This window comes from Triticum aestivum, chromosome 4D, assembly GCF_018294505.1.
Source record: "Triticum aestivum cultivar Chinese Spring chromosome 4D, IWGSC CS RefSeq v2.1, whole genome shotgun sequence".
Lineage (NCBI taxonomy): Eukaryota > Viridiplantae > Streptophyta > Magnoliopsida > Poales > Poaceae > Triticum > Triticum aestivum.
Window position 1 is genome coordinate 340332702 of NC_057805.1, and position 17302 is coordinate 340350003.

Here is a 17302-nt window from a genome sequence, read left to right on the forward strand (position 1 = left end):
TGGTGACATTGCGACATTGGCCAGAGTCCTCATGAAGAAATCATGGAAGTTGACGGGAACGCCATGAATGATATTGAAAAGCAGATTCTTCATGATGCCAACGACTTCTTCATCCGAGTCGTGGCCCTTGATAGGACTCAATGTCTTCGTCAGAATGCGATAGACAGTCCGAGGCACATATAACAATTCCTTCACAAGGAATTTTGTTCTTGGGGCCTGACCTGGCTTCAATGGCTTCATCAGCACTTGCATATAGTGATCTGTAAGCTCAGGTTCATTGTAGATGCAACAAGCACCTTCAAGGGGAGGACTGAGAGGCAAAGCATGAAGCAATTCAGTAGTTGGTGCCTTGTAGTGAGTATTTTCAGACATCCAGTCCAGCACCCATGAATTCACATCTTCAGTCTCCAGTGATATGCAGAGTTGCATAAAACTGAAGAATGAGTTCTTCATTCCAATCACATATGTCAGTGCAGAAATTTAACAGTCCAGCGTCGTAGAGAACACTGAGGACTGGCCCGAAGCACGGCAGAGATTCCATATCCATGTGAGGAATGTGCTCATGATCGAAGACTTTGTCTTTGTTGAACAGCACTGAGGAATAAAAATTTGCCTGGCTGGCAGTCCAGAAACGCCTCTTCCTTATGCGAGCAGAGTCATAAGGGTTGTAATCAGTGAAGAATACGTGCTCGCCGAAGAAATCATCAGCCTTGAATTTTTGCTTCCTTGAGAATGGATCCTTTGGCTTGGGCAGAGGAGTGTTAGTCGATTGCATGATGACCTCGGGAATCGCAATCTCAGGTTCTTCAGGCTGAGGAATTTCTGGTTCCTCTTCAGTGGCAGCCTGGTTCTTCAAATCTTCATTTTCATTTTCTTCAGCACTAGCGGCTGGAATGTCTTCATGATCTTCATCAGATCCCATTTGAACTGTAGTGGCTGGGGACTGAGGAATTTGCTGCAGTGGAGTGAAGAGTGGAGAATTGGGGTGCTGACTTTCCCAAAAGTCACCATTCATCACTGGTGTGGTACAACCAATGTCCACATCTTCATCTTCAATTTCTTCAATGCCAGCCTCTTCAGCAGTAAACTGAGGCATAGGCGAGGAAACTGTGGGGGTTGAAGGGATTTTATCCACTTCAATTTCTTCATCCATCTGCTCTGACAAAGCAGCAGAAGGATTTTCTTCATCAGATCCACTAGGGATCACATATTCTTCATCAAAAGGGATTATTTCCTTTGATGGCATGGAGGAAACTGGAACAGCATCAATTGGATTAGCAAATGAGCTTGTCAATTTCTTCATCTTCTTTGGTGCTGAAGAATCTGAAGGAGCTGATGCTTTCCTTTTCTTCACTGCTGCACGCTCTGCAGCCTTGGTCTTCTTCACATCTGATGCAGATGGAAGAACTGGAGTTGGGGTAGGCACAGGAGGAGCAGAGGAATGTGGTTGATTTTCTTCAGGCACAACTGATGCAGTTGCCCTGACCTCTTTATTTTCTTCAGGCGCACCACTAGTGGGTGCTCTGGCAATTTCTTCAGCGGCTGGAATGCAGTCATCAGCCCTAGAACTCACATTTTCTTCAGCAGCCTGAAAATCATCAGCGGTGCTGGCATGTTCTTCAGTTGGCTGAGCAGATGCTTCAGCCTGAGTAATTTCTTGTTGCGGTGGGACTGCAACATTTGAGGTGAACATCTTAGTCAGTTTAACAAACCTGACCTTGGCTCCTTTCCAATCAGCATAGTAAGCATTGAAATCATCATTGAGGACTTTGATTTCAGACTGGATCTTCACAAGTTCATCAGTTGTCATAGAGACAATGTTGTTCTTCAGGAATTTCTCCTTCCTGTACTGCGCTTTCTTGAGCTGCCTGGCCTTCTCAAATTTCCATTTCTCTTCTTGGATGAAGGCAGTCAGCATATGACTTTGACCAGGAGTCAGCTTGAAGTTAGGCATAGGAGTGTTTGGGTCCTTGTGCCAGAGATCAATGTAATCGAGGATCAACTTTGGATCCAAAAGTAGAGGCACATTTGTGCCCTTGGCTCTAGCAGCCCTAACTTGCCTGTCTCTGATGATTTCAGCAAGTTCTTCATCATCAGTTTCGTCTTCTTCAGACGGTACTTGGAAGGCGACCTGCTTCTTATGGGGACTTGGGCGAGAGCCTCGTCCAGCAGTGGTCTTTGTCTTCAGCAGAGAGGGCCATGTTGAAGAATTTGGTGAAGCTGAGGAACTAGCTGAAGCTCCTGAGGCAATAGAGATGCATGTAGTCCTTTGGCACGTGGCGAGATGCACAGGTGCTGAGGATTTTTTCGGAGCAGCTGAGGACTTTGGAGGAGCAGGAGCGGCATGAGGAATTGGCCGTGAGGGCTTAGCTGAGGAAATTGGCCGTGAGGGCATTGAAGAAGAGGCACTTGGCTTGTGCGCAGGCTTCTTTGCCATGGATTTCTTCGGCCTTACAGAGGCCTCAGCAGCAGCAGCAGTAGAGTCTTCGTTGAATTTCTTCACTGCTTGCTTAGCCTATTTGGCCAACTTGGCCTGGCGCTTGGCCCATTCTTCAGGAAAATCCTCACCGCGCTTGGTGCTAGTGGGATCTGCTTCTTGGCCAGGTGCCAATGGTGGTCTTGAGCATGCAGGAGTAACAGCGAATTTCTTCATGTATTTTGGAGTCACATACCTGTACTCCCTCCACTCTTTTGCCCATCTCCTCTCTATCCGCTGAATGCGCACCTTGCGCTGATTTTTATCTTCCTCAGGGGGTGTGCAGTACCCAGCATAAATGTCCTCAGGGATTTCAAAGGCAGTATTGATTTCAGGCCTCTTTCCTCCTTTCTGTGGCTTCTTTCCATTAGCCATTTTCTTCAATTGAGGAACTTGAACAATTGAACTCTCTGAAGAAGTATGCAACTTTTCTTCAAGGAACGCTGCAAATGAGTTAAGTTGATGAGAACCTAGTGATTCAGCAGTGGACATGAGTACATGTGAACAGAGTATCGTTGCGAGGAATTTGGAGAGGTCATATGCGTTCTCAGAAGGTTTTTCAAAAAGAACAAGTTTGAGGAATTTGACCAGATGAGTCTTGAAGAATTTCACTAAGCGTTCTTTTTCTTAGGTTCTAGAGTTGTATAGATCGAAGATCCACACAATTGAGGAATCTTGAAGAAAAATGATGCTTAGAGAAACAAATCAAGAATAGATGACATGTGAGGTGTTCAATGTGTGAAAAATTTGAGGAATAAACACCTTTGAAGATTTTGCAGGAATCATTTGAATCAAAGAGGGCAGTAAAAGTAACTTTTAATTACCCTGGCGAAGAACACGATGAACTGTGAGGTGGAGAAGTGAAGTTCGTCTGTGCAGATCTTCCACGCCCTAACTCGGCGGAGGAAGATGGCTACGGCGGCGGCGGAGTGAAGATCTCCGCGGCCGGCGCGAGTACGGCGGCGACGAGGTCGAGGCAGTGAAGCTCTTCCTCACCGACGACGATGAAGTAGCGGCGGCGCTAGGGTTTGAGAAGCTCGAGCAGGAGAGAGGTCGAGCGGAGTAAAGGAAGTGAGGAAGGGAAGAGGGTGTATTTATAGCCATGGTGAAAAACTGTTCGCCCGAAGAAATTGGACGAACGTGCCCCTGACCCTTCTCATTCGCTTGACATGTGTCACCCACGTACTGAGAAGTGGAGATCGTGTTAGATCGTGGGTGAATAGATAAGTATTTCGTGGGATGCGGAACGCTTTGAGCGGCAAAGCCGAAAATTTGGATAAGATAAGTTTTAACGTTCCGTTCGCAAATTCTTCAGCTGACACGGACACAGTGAAGATTTTGAACGGGTTTCAAATAGAACGCACATGAAGAATTTGTGAATAGATTGGGTTGAGTATAGCATAGAGGGGGAAGGGTCCGATCACATTCACATAGCAGAAAAACCAACTTGAAGAATTAGCCATAAGTGAATGATGTAGAGGACATAAACTCATATATATATATATATATATTGCCAATGAATAAAAACGGCGGAGAAGGTGAAGACAATGCAAAGTTGAAGAATATGAACAACTGAGAAATTTCAAAACTTAGGAAAAACTCAAATTGAAGATTTTCAACTTTTGTGGTGGCGTGACCCACCGTATAAGAATGATGATTTCAGACACCACGTACAATTGTCGTAGGGTTATGAGAATCAAATTCTTCATTAATTTCTTCACACTTAGAGTGTTATTCTTCATTGATTGAAGAAAAACGTTTCTTCATGTGTTGCAGATCTAAGTCATCAATTTTGCATAAATGTTAGGATGAGTGTCCTTTTCAAAGAACATTCGAAGATTCTAGGATATTTAGCTCACACCGCAACTTGCTAAATCTCTTCTCATCCAAGGGCTTTGTGAAGATATCGGCTAGCTGTTCTTCAGTCTTCACATGCTCAATAGAAATGTCACCCTTCAACACATGATCGCGAAGAAAATGATGACGAATCTGAATGTGCTTTGTCTTCGAGTGCTGAACTGGGTTGTGAGCAATCTTGATGGCACTCTCATTGTCACAGAAGAGAGGCACATTCTTCACGTTGACGTTGTAGTCCTTGAGAGTTTGCTTCATCCACAGCAATTGAGCACAGCAAGAACCAGCAGCAATGTACTCAGCTTCAGCAGTAGACAGTGATACACAGTTCTGTTTCTTCGAGGACCAACAGACCAAAGATCGTCCGAGGAAATGACATGTACCAGATGTTGACTTGCGGTCCACACGATCACCAGCATAGTCTGAGTCAGAATATCCAATGAGATCAAAAGCCGAGCCCTTGGGGTACCATAATCCTAGTGTTGGTGTGTGAGCTAGATATCGAAGAATATGCTTCATAGCCTTATGGTGTGATTCCTTCGGTGTAGCTTGAAATCGGGCACACATGCAAACACTAAGCATAATATCTGGCCTAGATGCACATAAATACAATAAAGAACCAATCATGGAGCGGTATACCTTTTGATCGAAGTCAGTACCATTTTCACCAGTGCACAGACGGCCATTTGTGGGCATCGGAATTTTGACGCCTTTGCAATCTTGCATGCCGAATTTCCTCAGTACATCCTTGAGGTATTTCTCCTGAGATATGAATATGCCATTGCTCTGTTGACAAATTTGAAGACCTAAGAAGAATTTCAACTCTCCCATCATAGACATTTGATATTCTTCACTCATCATATAGGCAAATTCATCACTATAACGTTGGTCAGTACAGCCAAAGATAATATCATCAACATATATTTGGCACACAAACAATTCACCATCATAAGATTTAGTGAAAAGAGTAGGGTCGAGTGAACCGGGTTTGAAGCCTTTCTTCATGAGGAATTCCTTCAAGGTATCATACCACGCCCGAGGGGCCTGCTTGAGGCCATAGAGGGCCTTATTGAGTCTGAAGACTTTGTCAGGATGCTTAGGATCTTCAAAACCTGGGGGTTGAGCAACATATACTTCTTCCTCAAGCTTACCATTGAGGAATGCACTTTTCACATCCATTTGATATAAAGTGATATCATGATGGTTAGCATAAGCAAGTAATATGCGAATAGCCTCAAGTCTAGCAACAGGTGCAAAAGTTTCATCGAAATCAATTCCTTCAACCTGTGTGTAGCCTTGAGCTACAAGCCGTGCCTTATTCCTCACCACAAGGCCATTTTCATCTTGCTTGTTGCGGTAGATACACTTTGTGCCAATGATATTGTGCTTGCGAGGATCTGAACGTGTAACCAGTTCCTAGACGTTGTTGAGCTCGAATTGATGTAATTCTTCTTGCATGGCCTGAATCCACTCAGGCTCCAGAAATGCTTCATCTACCTTAGTGGGCTCTGTGATAGAGACAAAAGCATAGTGCCCACAAAAGTTAGATAAATGTGAAGCTTTTGAGCGTGTGAGAGGACCTGGTGCTTCAATGTCATCGATGATCTTTTCAACTTGCACTTCTTTTGCAACGCGAGGATGAGTAGGTTGTCGTTGAGAAATTTGATCAGCATTTTCTTCAGCACCATTTTCTTCAGCATTTTCTTCAGGTGCATTAGCTCGACGTTCTTCACGTTCTGGAATGAATTCTTCAGCAGATTCTTCGGTAGGAATGACATCCTCAGTAGCCTTGAACTTGATAGTTTCCTCGGGTGTTGGTTCATCTATCACAGAGGGTAGGTGCTCTCTTTGCGAGCCATTAGTTTCATCAAACCGCACATCTACAGTTTCAACAACCTTGTGAAGAACGTTGTTGAAGACTCTGTAGGTGTGCGAGTCCTTTCCGTAACCAAGCATAAAACCTTCATGTGCTTTCGGTGCAAATTTAGCATTGTGATGAGGATCTCTAATCCAACATTTAGCACCGAAGACTTTGAAATAACTCACATTGGGTTTCTTGTCAGTGAGAAGTTCATAGGCAGTCTTCTTGAAGAATTTGTGAAGATATACCCTGTTGATGATGTGGCAAGAAGTATAAATTGCCTCAATCCAGAAGTGACGAGGCGTCTTGTACTCATCAAGCATAGTGCGAGCCATCTCAACAAGAGTTCTATTCTTGCGCTCCACGACGCCATTTTGCTGAGGAGTGTAAGGAGCAGATAACTCATGAGTAATACCAAGTTCATCAAGATAGTCATCAAGACCAGAATTCTTGAACTCAGTTCCATTGTCACTTCTGATGTGCTTGATCTTCACACCAAGGTTGGTTGAAGCCCTCGAGGAAAATCGTTTGAAGACTTCCTGCACTTCATGTTTGTAAGTAACAATGTGTACCCATGTGTATCGAGAGTAATCATCAACAATAACAAAGCCATAGAGAGATGCATCATTTGTGACAGCTGAGTAATGGTTAGGACCAAAGAGGTCCATGTGAAGCAATTCGAATGGTCGAGTAGTGGTCATGATAGTCTTCGTTGGATGCTTAGCCTTGGTCATCTTTCCAGCTTCACAAGCTCCACACAAGTGATCCTTGAGGAATTTGACATTCTCAATGCCAATGACATGCTTCTTCTTCGCAAGCGTGTGCAAATTCCTCATGCCTGCATGACCAAGTCGTCGATGCCATAGCCAACCTTCTGAAGCTTTTGCAAGTAGGCACACGGCTGGTTGCGGTCCTGTAGAGAAATCAACAATATACAAGTCTCCTCTCCTAAAGCCTTCGAAGACTTTGGAATTGTCAGCTTCCATAACCACAACACAACGATACTTGCCAAAGACAACTACCATATCAAGATCACAAAGCATTGAGACAGACATGAGGTTGTATCCTAAGGACTCGACAAGCATGACTTTGTCCATGTGTCGATCCTTTGTGATCGCAACCTTACCTAGACCCAATACCTGACTTTTGCCTTTGTCAGCGAAGATGATATGCTTCAGATGCGATGGTGATAAGGGTGCATCCATCAATAGATTCTTGTCACCAGTCATGTGATTAGTACATCCACTATCGAGGACCCACTCAGTGGCTTTGGGTTGATCATCCTGCAGATGAATTAGTGCAGCTTACGAACTTCATATACTTCATCAGTGAAGAATATGACATCACAATTCATCAGACGAATTTCATCAAGCAATGCAACAGTTAAAACAGTATGAGGACGTGAGAAATGAAAGTTCATTTCTTCATGATTAGCCTGCGTCCTTTCAGGCACTCTTCAGGTCTCCAGCAAATTCTTCAGACGTTCAAGCACGTCTGGAGACCTGACCCCGCAGAAGAGATTAGTTCTTTTTCTTCACCACCCACATCTAAAGGGGTGGCAAAGAGTTCATCACTCTGCGAGCTCCATACGAGAAAGGTGGCATAGAAGCCAATCCATTTTGTTTCACATAAAAGAAGTTAGGGTAAGCATATGAATAAGCAGAGAAATTCTTCGAGGACTTATGAACATAATGATTAGAAGAATAATGCTCATATTCATAGCCCTTGGCTCTTCCCTGCGAAACAGAGTTGTTAGCACGATGATGTTCATATGAGGACTTTGATCCTTTTGAGGAATTTGATCCATGTGAGGAATTTGGTCCGTATGAGGACTTGGATCCATATGAAGAATTTGATCTGGGGTTCCTATTCTTCACAGGTGGTGTCATGAGGAAATTCACCTGAAGACTTTCAAGGCACCTTTTGGGAACCCAGATTTTCTTCATAGGAGAACCGTTCGTGAAGTTAGTGCCAACATATCTAGCAAATACTTCACCATTCTGATTTTTGAACAGTTTATAGTTGGAGTCAAATGACTCATCAGAAGAATGAGAAGATTCACATGTGAAGCCAGATAAATTAGACGGATCAACTGGAGGTCCCTTTGCAGCAACCCATGAGGTTTTGGGGTACTGCTCAGGCTTCCAATATGTACCATCAGCATTGAGTTTCCTCTCAAAGGCAATACCCTCTTTCCTAGGGTTCCTGTTGAGGATCTGCTTTTTAAGCACATCATAAAGAGTCTAATGCCCTTTGAGGCTTTTGTACATGCCTGTCATGTACAATTCCTTCAGCCCTGCATCGTCAGTGATACTAGCAATGTCCTCAGATGAGGAATTAGTGATAGCAGAGATAGTTGAGGAATTTGTAGCATTAGAAGCATTTGAACATTCAGGTGAAGAATTAGCAGATTCACGTTCAATGCATTTCAAACATGGAGGAACAAATTCTTCCTGAGTAGCGCTGATTTGTTGAGCAAGTAATGAATTGCGCCCCTTCTGAAGATCTTCATAACTCACTCTTAGCTTCTCAAGATCTTGCTTTCTTTGAAGAAATTCATAAGAAAGCTTCTCATGATCAGACAAGAGAGTGTTATGATGACCTTGAAGGTTGTCAAACCTAGTCTGAAGTCTCTGAAGATTTTCAGTCAAGGTTTTAGTGCGATCCATTTCTTCACCCAACATATCATCACTTTTGTCTAGCATGTTTTGAACCTTTTCAAAAGCCCTTTGTTGTTTCACAGCAATCTTAGCGAGTTTAGAATAGCTGGGCTTAAGGTTTTCATCAGACTCATTCTCACTTGATTCAGAGGAGGCATATTTGAGTACCTTGGCACGCTTTGCCATGAAGCAATAGGTGGGAGCATAGTCATCATTGCCTTCATCAGCCTTGTTGGTGAGGTCATTTTCTTCAGTGTTGAAGATAGACTTGCTGACGAATGCAGTAGCGAGGGCTAGGCTCGCCACACCGGATTCGGAATCCTCAGATGCCTCCTCTTCCTCATTTTCTTCAGATTCAGCCTCAGAGTCCATTTCCTTGCCAATGAATGCCCGAGCCTTCTTGGAGCTGCTCTTCTTGTGAGATGAAGACTTTGAGGATTTTGATGATGAAGATTTTGAGGATTTCTTCTTTTTCTTCGCATCATCAGAACTGTAATCCTTGTATTTCTTCTTCTTTGATTCCTTTTCCCACTGAGGACAATCTTGAATGTAGTGTCCGGGTTTCTTGCATTTGTGACAAAGCCTCTTCTTATAGTCACTGGATGAGGAATCATTGCTCCTTGAGGGTCTTCCAAAGCGACCACGTCTTGAGAACTTCTGGAATTTCTTCACGAGCAGTGCTAGATCATGGCTCAGTTCTTCAGGATCACCAAGGCTGCTGTCAGAGTCTTCATCTTCAAACTCAGAAACTGCCTTGGCCTTCAGTGCACGTGATCTGCCATAGCTCGAGCCATAGAGATCTCTCTTTTTAGCAAGCTGGAACTCATGAGTATTTAGCCTCTCGAGGATATCAGCGGGATCAAGTGACTTGTAATCAGCACGCTCTTGTATCATCAATGCCAGAGTATCAAATGAGGAATCAAGCGATCTCAGCAGTTTCTTCACGACCTCGTGGTCGGTGATGTCAGTGGCACCGAGCGCTTGAAGCTCGTTTGAGATGTCAGTGAGGCGATCGAAGGTTTGTTGAACATTTTCATTGTCGAGTCTTTTGAAGCGGTTGAAGAGATTGCGAAGAACATCAACTCGAGAGTCACGCTGTGTTGAGACTCCTTCACTTACTTTGGACAGCCTATCCCAGATAAGCTTAGCAGTTTCCAAAGCACTCACTCTTCCATATTGTCCTTTGCTCAGATAGCCACATATGATATTCTTCGCTTGAGAATCGAGTTGCTTGAATCTCTTCACATCGGTAGCGTTCAGTGAGGGTGAGACAGAGGGAACACCATTTTCCACAACGTACCAGAGATCGTTATCAATTGCCTCAAGATGCATTCGCATCTTATTCTTCCAGTAAGGGTAGTCCGTCCCATCGAAGGTAGGACACCCAGCAGAGATCTTGATCATACCTGCGGTCGACATAACTAAAACTCCAGGTGGTTAAACCAAAATCACACAGAACAAGGGAGTACCTTGCTCTGATACCAATTGAAAGTGCGTTATATCGACTAGAGGGGGGTGAATAGGCGATTTTTATGAATTCTTCACTGAGGAATTTGTGGGTGAGGAAATTCCTTAGCGAAGAACTACTTGCAGCGGAATAAGTACTCAAAAGTATGCATAGCGGAACACAAGCATAGTCATCATGATGAAATGAAGACAAGCACAGAGTACAAAAAGCGTAAACACAGGATAACACAGGATGAAGACAAACAGACTGAGGAAATTGAGAAAGTCTTCAATCAAAGTCTTCAAACACAGATATGAACAAGCATACAACACAGTAATGAGGAAATGAAAGAGTTGAGGAAATAGAACCAGTAAGCTTGGTGAAGACAACGATTTGGTAGACCAGTTCCAACAGATGTCTCAATTGTATGTCTGGTTGGAGCGGCTAGGCATTTAAACCCGAGGACACACAGTCCTCACCGTATTCTCCTTGAGCTAAGGTCACACAGACCTCGCCCAATCACTCGTGGTAAGTCTTCAGGTGACTTCCAAACCTTCACAAAATCGGTCACTCGGCGATCCACAATTTCCTCTTGGATGCTCTAGACCATGACGCCTAACCGTCTGGAAGAAGCACAGTCTTCAAAGGTAACAAGCGTCGGGTCCATGCAGGATCAATCTCTTCAGTGATGCTCAATCACTTGGGGTTTGTAGGTGTTTGGGTTTGGGTTTTCCTCACTTGATGATTTTCGCTCAAAGTCCTCGAAGGATGGGATGCTCTCAATTGACAAGTGTCAGTTTCTCTCGGAGCAGCCAACCAGCTAGTGGTTGTAGGGGGCGGCTATTTATAGCCTAGGGAGCAGCCCGTCATGATAAGACATAAATGCCCTTCAATGATATGACCGTTAGGTGGGTAGATACTTTGGGACAGCTGGCGCATAGCACAGCAACGGTCGGAAATTTGAGTATCAAATTCCTTAGGGCTATCATGTTCCTCACTGTGTAGGCAATCCGCACTGGCGAATTCCTAACTCCTCAGTCAGAACAAATTCCTCAGAGGCCAGAAGAACTTCGTCTCTGTCACTGAAGAATATGACTGAACTGTATGAGATTTCCAATGGCTTCACTCGAAGGGATTGGTAGGTGTAGGATTTTGAGTTGAGCATCACATGGAATTTCCTTAGTATTTCCTCGACCCCCTTTAACAGTACGGTGTTTCCTATGACTCAAGAAAGAGAAAATGAAACTACGAAAACAAAAGTCTTCATGCTTCATGTTCCTCAAATGAATACCAAGTCTTCAAAGGTCACACCAATTTCTTCACTTTCAAAGTATGTAGAAAGTCTTCAGAAATCCAAAGTCTTCAACCGAAGAACTTCATTTTTAGGGGTCGACTTTCACTGTAAATATCAAACTCCTCATAGACTTATAGACCTGTGTACACTCATAAACACATTAGTCCCTTAACCTATAAGTCTTCAATACACCAAAATCACTAAGGGGCACTAGATGCACTTACAAGTTCAAAATGGATCAGTCAAAGAAAGGGTTCTTGCCTGTGTTACAAGGTGTGAAGTTGAGTCAGACTCAATGCCCAACCACTGCAGAAGATAGAGAGAAAATGAAAGTCATTCCCTATGCCTCAGCCATAGGTTCTATCATGTATGCTATGCTGTGTACCAGACCTGATGTGTGCCTTGCCATAAGTTTGGCAGGGAGGTACCAAAGTAATCCAGGAGTGGATTACTGGACAGCGGTCAAGAACATCCTGAAGTACCTGAAAAGGACCAAGGATATGATTCTCGTTTATGGAGGTGATAAAGAGCTCGTCGTAAATGGTTACGTCGATGCTAGCTTTCACACTGATCCAGATGACTCTAAGTCATAAACCAGATACCTATTTATATTGAATGGTGGAGCTGTCAGTTGGTGCAATTCCAAACTGAGCATCATGGCGGGATCTATGTGTGAAGCGGAGTACATAGCTGCTTCGGAAGCAGCAAATGAAGGGGTCTGAATGAAGGAGTTCATATCCAATCTAGATGTAATACCTAGTGCATCAGGTCTAATGAAAATCTTTTGTCACAATACTGGAGCAATTGCCTTAGTGAAGGAATCCAGATTTCACAAAGAACCAAACACATCAAGAGACGCGTCAACTCCATCCGTGATCAAGTCAAGGAGGGAGACATAGAGATTTGCAAAATACATACGGATCTGAATGTAGCAGACCCATTGACTAAGCCTCTTCCACGAGCTAAACATGATCAACACCAAGACTCCATGGGTGTTAGAATCATTACAATGTAATCTAGATTATTGACTCTAGTGCAAGTGGGAGACTGAAGGAAATATGCCCTAGAGGCAATAATAAAGTTGTTACTTTATGTTTCCTTATTCATGATAAATGTTTATTATTCATGCTAGAATTGTATTGATCGGAAACCTAAATACATGTGTGAATACATAGACAAACATTGTGTCCCTAGTGAGCCTCTACTTGACTAGCCCGTTGATCAAAGATGGTTAAGGTTTCCTAACCATGGACATGAGTTATCATTTTATAATGGGATCACATCATTAGGAGAATGATGTGATGGACAAGACCCATCCGTTAGCTTAGCATATTGATCGTTCAGTTTTATTGTTGTTGCTTTCTTCATGTCAAATACATATTCCTTCGACTATGAGATTATGCATCTCCCGGATACCAGAGGAATGCCTTGTGTGCTATCAAACATCACAACGTAACTGGGTGATTATAGATATGCTCTACAGGTATCTCTGAAGGTGTGTGTTGAGTTGGCATAGATCGAGATTAGGATTTGTCACTCCGAGTATCGGAGAGGTATCTCTGGGCCCTCTTGATAATACACATCATAAAGAAGCCTTGCAAGCAAAGTAACTAATGAGTTAGTTGCAGAATGATGTATTACAGAACGAGTAAAGAGACTTGCCAGTAACGAGATTGAACTAGGTATGAAGATACCAACGATCGAATCTCGGACAAGTAACATACCGATGGACAAAGTGAATTACGTATGCTGTCATAAGATTCGACCGATAAAGATCTTCGTAGAATATGTAGGAGCCAATATGGACATCCAGGTTCCGCTATTGGTTATTAACCAGAGAGGTGTCTCGGTCATGTCTACATAGTTCTCTAACCCGTAGGGTCCGCACGCTTAACGTTCGTTGACGATACAGTATTATATGAGTTATGTATGTTGGTGACCGAATGTTGTTCGGTGTTCCGGATGAGATCACGGACATGACGAGGAGTTCCGTAATGGTCCGGAGGTAAAGATTAATATATGGGACAATAGTGTTTGGTCTCCGGAAAGGTTCCGGAATTCACCGGAAGGGGTTTCAGATGTTTCCCGAAATGTTTGGGCACGAGAACACTTTATTTGGGCCAAGGGTAAAGCTCACGAGGGTTTTGGAAAGTGCAAAAGGAAGTTTTGCAGAGGCCAGAGGCCACCCTGGCGTCTGGGGGGGGGGGGTAGACGCCGGGAACCCTAGTGTCTAGCCCTAGAGTCCGAGAAGGACTCTTGCCTTTCGGGCAAAACCGACTTTGAGGAGGCTTTTACTCCAATTTTCGATCCCATGGCTCAACATATAAATAGAGAAGCAGGGCTACCCCAAGACATCAAGAATCACCAAGCCGTGTGCCAACAACCCCGTTGTAAGGACATATTTATCCCTTAGTTCTTTTGGTGATTGATGACAATGCTTTTGCGGACTAATCGTGTGCATTGAGTATTTCAGATATATCATGACTAGGCACACAGATGATTTGGTGCCCCTCGAAGACTATTGAAGATGGTGTTTCTCTATGTTTCTTTTCGGTGGATTTGAGTCATAGGAAAGCCGTACTATTAAGAGGGGGTCCGCTTTGGAAAGGTTTGGGTGGAATCATCACGTACACGTCTACTCTTTTTGCACCACGTTTCCTTTGGCACTTTGGAGCATCCTCCGTCTTTTCTCGTCTATGCAAATTGTCATGATTGCTGAACTTGGGCACGCGGTAGTACTGCTCCTAGGAGCGGTAGTACCGCAGGCCCTTGCGGTAGTACTGGCCCCTGGCGCGGTAGTACCGCAAGCGCCCACGGCCGTACCGCTCCTTTGGAGCAGTAGTACTGTGGCCCCATGCCAGGCGCTGCTGCGGTTGCAGTAGTAGGGGCGGATGTAATTTTTTACATCCGCGCCCTACGCGGTAGTACCGCGCCCGGTGCGCGATAGTACCGTGCGTTCGGGCCTGGCTCAGCAGCATGCGCGGCAGTAGGAGCGGATGTAATTTTTTACATCCGCACCCCGCGCGGTAGTACCGCTCCTGGCTTGCAGTACTACCGTGTCGGATTTTTTCATGGTCCCAACTCAGCGGAAGTTGCCACGGATGTATTTTTATATGTCCGTGCGTTCCCAATATCCAGTCTATCCCTGCCTTGCGGTAGTACCGCAAGGGGGAGCACCGCCCTCTGCTTCATTGCATCTGAGCTGTTCTGGTTTCTGCTGCACAGGCAGTAGTACCACGGGGCCCTACGGTAGTACCGCGTGCCCTTGCAGTAGTACCGCGTCCCTGGCGCGGTAGTACTGTGCTACGCAGGCTGGGTTGGTGGATAACGGTTGGATTTGTTCTTCCACTATATAAGGGGTGTCTTCTTCTCCGAGTTGACCACCTCTTCCATCCCTAAGCTCCATTGTTGCTCCAAGCTCCATTTTCACCCGATCTCTCTCCCTCACCAATCAAACTTGTTGATTTTCTAGGGATTAGTTGAGAAGGCCCCGATCTACACTTCCACCAAGAGAAATTTGATTCCCCCCACTAATCCCTTGCGGATCTTGTTACTCTTGGGTGTTTGAGCACCCTAGACGGTTGAGGTCACCGCGGAGCCATATTCCATTGTGGTGAAGCTTCGTGGTGTCGTTGGGAGCCTCCAATTAAGTTGTGGAGATTGCCCCAAACCTTGTTTAATTATAAAGGTCCGGTCACCGCCTCCAAGGGCACCAATAGTGGAATAACGGCATCTTGCATTGTGTGAGGGCGTGAGGAGAATACGGTGGCCCTAGTGGCTTCTTGGGGAGCATTGTGCCTCCACACCGCTCCAACGGAGACGTACTTCCCTCAAAAGGAACTTCGGTAACACATCCTAGTCTTCATCGGCTCCACTCTTGGTTATCTCGTGCCTTTACTTGTGCAAGCTTATTTGTGTTATATCCCTTGCTTTCTTGTGTGCTTGTTGTTGTTGCATCATATGGGTTGCACACCTAGTTGCATATCTAGACAACCTACTTTGATGCAAAGTTTAAATTGGTAAAGAAAAGCTAAAAATTGTTAGTTCCTATTCACCCCCCCTCTAGTCAACTATATCGATCCTTTCAATTGGTATCAGAGCCTCGTCTCTTTATTAAGGACTTTGCCGTCCGAAGAGTATGGTTGACACCATAGACGGTGTGGAGGAGCACTCCGGTGTGAATCCGGTCTCGTCTATGGCCGATGGGGGAACCGCGGTCTCGTGAGGAATTCAATGTGGCTTTGGACACATTGAAAACCTCCATGACGACCGAGGTTGAAAGCATGTTTAATAAATTCTTAGAAGGGCTTAAATTATCTACCGCACCGTTAAAAGTGGGTGAACCCACTAACAAGGTGACGGATGCTAACTCCGACAAGGGGGAAGCTACTAGTGAAAAGGCTCCGTCTTCTAGTGGTAAAAATGGGACCGGAATCTTTGCCCATGTGGAACCTCCGCTTCTTTATGGTGGACCGATCTCTTCCACTCATTTAAATCATGCCGGTCCTCCTCCTAAGATTGTGAAAAATGAGGACTTTGATTCTTGGGTTTATCGCTTTAAGCGTCATTTAAACCATGTTAACACTAATCTTTGGAGAATCATTGAAGAAGGTTTTTATGCGCTCTGTTGGAAATATGCCCTAGAGGCAATAATAAAATGTTATTATTGTATTTCCTTGTTCATGATAATTGTCTATTGTTCATGCTATAATTGTATTAACTGGAAACCGTAATACATGTGTGAATACATAGACCACAACATGTCCCTAGTAAGCCCCTAGTTGAGTAGCTCGTTGATCAATAGATGGTTATGGTTTCCTGACCATGGACATTGGATGTCATTGATAATGGGATCACATCATTAGGAGAATGATGTGATGGAAAGGACCCAATCCTAAGCATAGCACAAGATCGTGTAGTTCGTTTGCTAAGAGCTTTTCTAATGTCAAGTATCGTTTCCTTAGACCATGAGATTGTGCAACTCCCAGATACCGTAGGAATGCTTTGGGTGTACCAAACGTCACAACGTAACTGGGTGGCTATAAAGGTGCACTACAGGTATCTCCGAAAGTGTCTGTTGGGTTGGCACGAATCGAGACTGGGATTTGTCACTCCGTATGACGGAGAGGTATCTCTGGGCCCACTCGGTAATGCATCATCATAATGAGCTCAATGTGACTAAGGAGTTAGTCACGGGATCATGCGTTACGGAATGAGTAAAGAGACTTGTCGGTAACGAGATTGAACAAGGTATAGGGATACCGACGATCGAATCTTGGGCAAGTAACATACCGATTGACAAAGGGAATTGTATACGGGATTGATTGAATCCCCGACATCGTGGTTCATCCAATGAGATCATCGTGGAACATGTGGGAGCCAACATGGGTATCCAGATCCCGCTGTTGGTTATTGGCCGGAGAACGTCTCGGTCATGTCTGCATGGTTCCCGAACCCGTAGGGTCTACACACTTAAGGTTCGATGACGCTAGGGTTATCGAGAATAGATGTACGTGGTTACCGAATGTTGTTCGAAGTCCCGGATGAGATCCCGGACGTCACGAGGAGTTCCGGATGAGATCCCGGAATGGTCCGGAGGTAAAGAATAATATATAGGAAATGAGGTTTTGGCCACCGGAAGAGTTTCGGGCGTCACCGGTAATGTACCGGGACCACCGGAGGGTTCCGGGGGTCCACCAGGAGGGGCCAC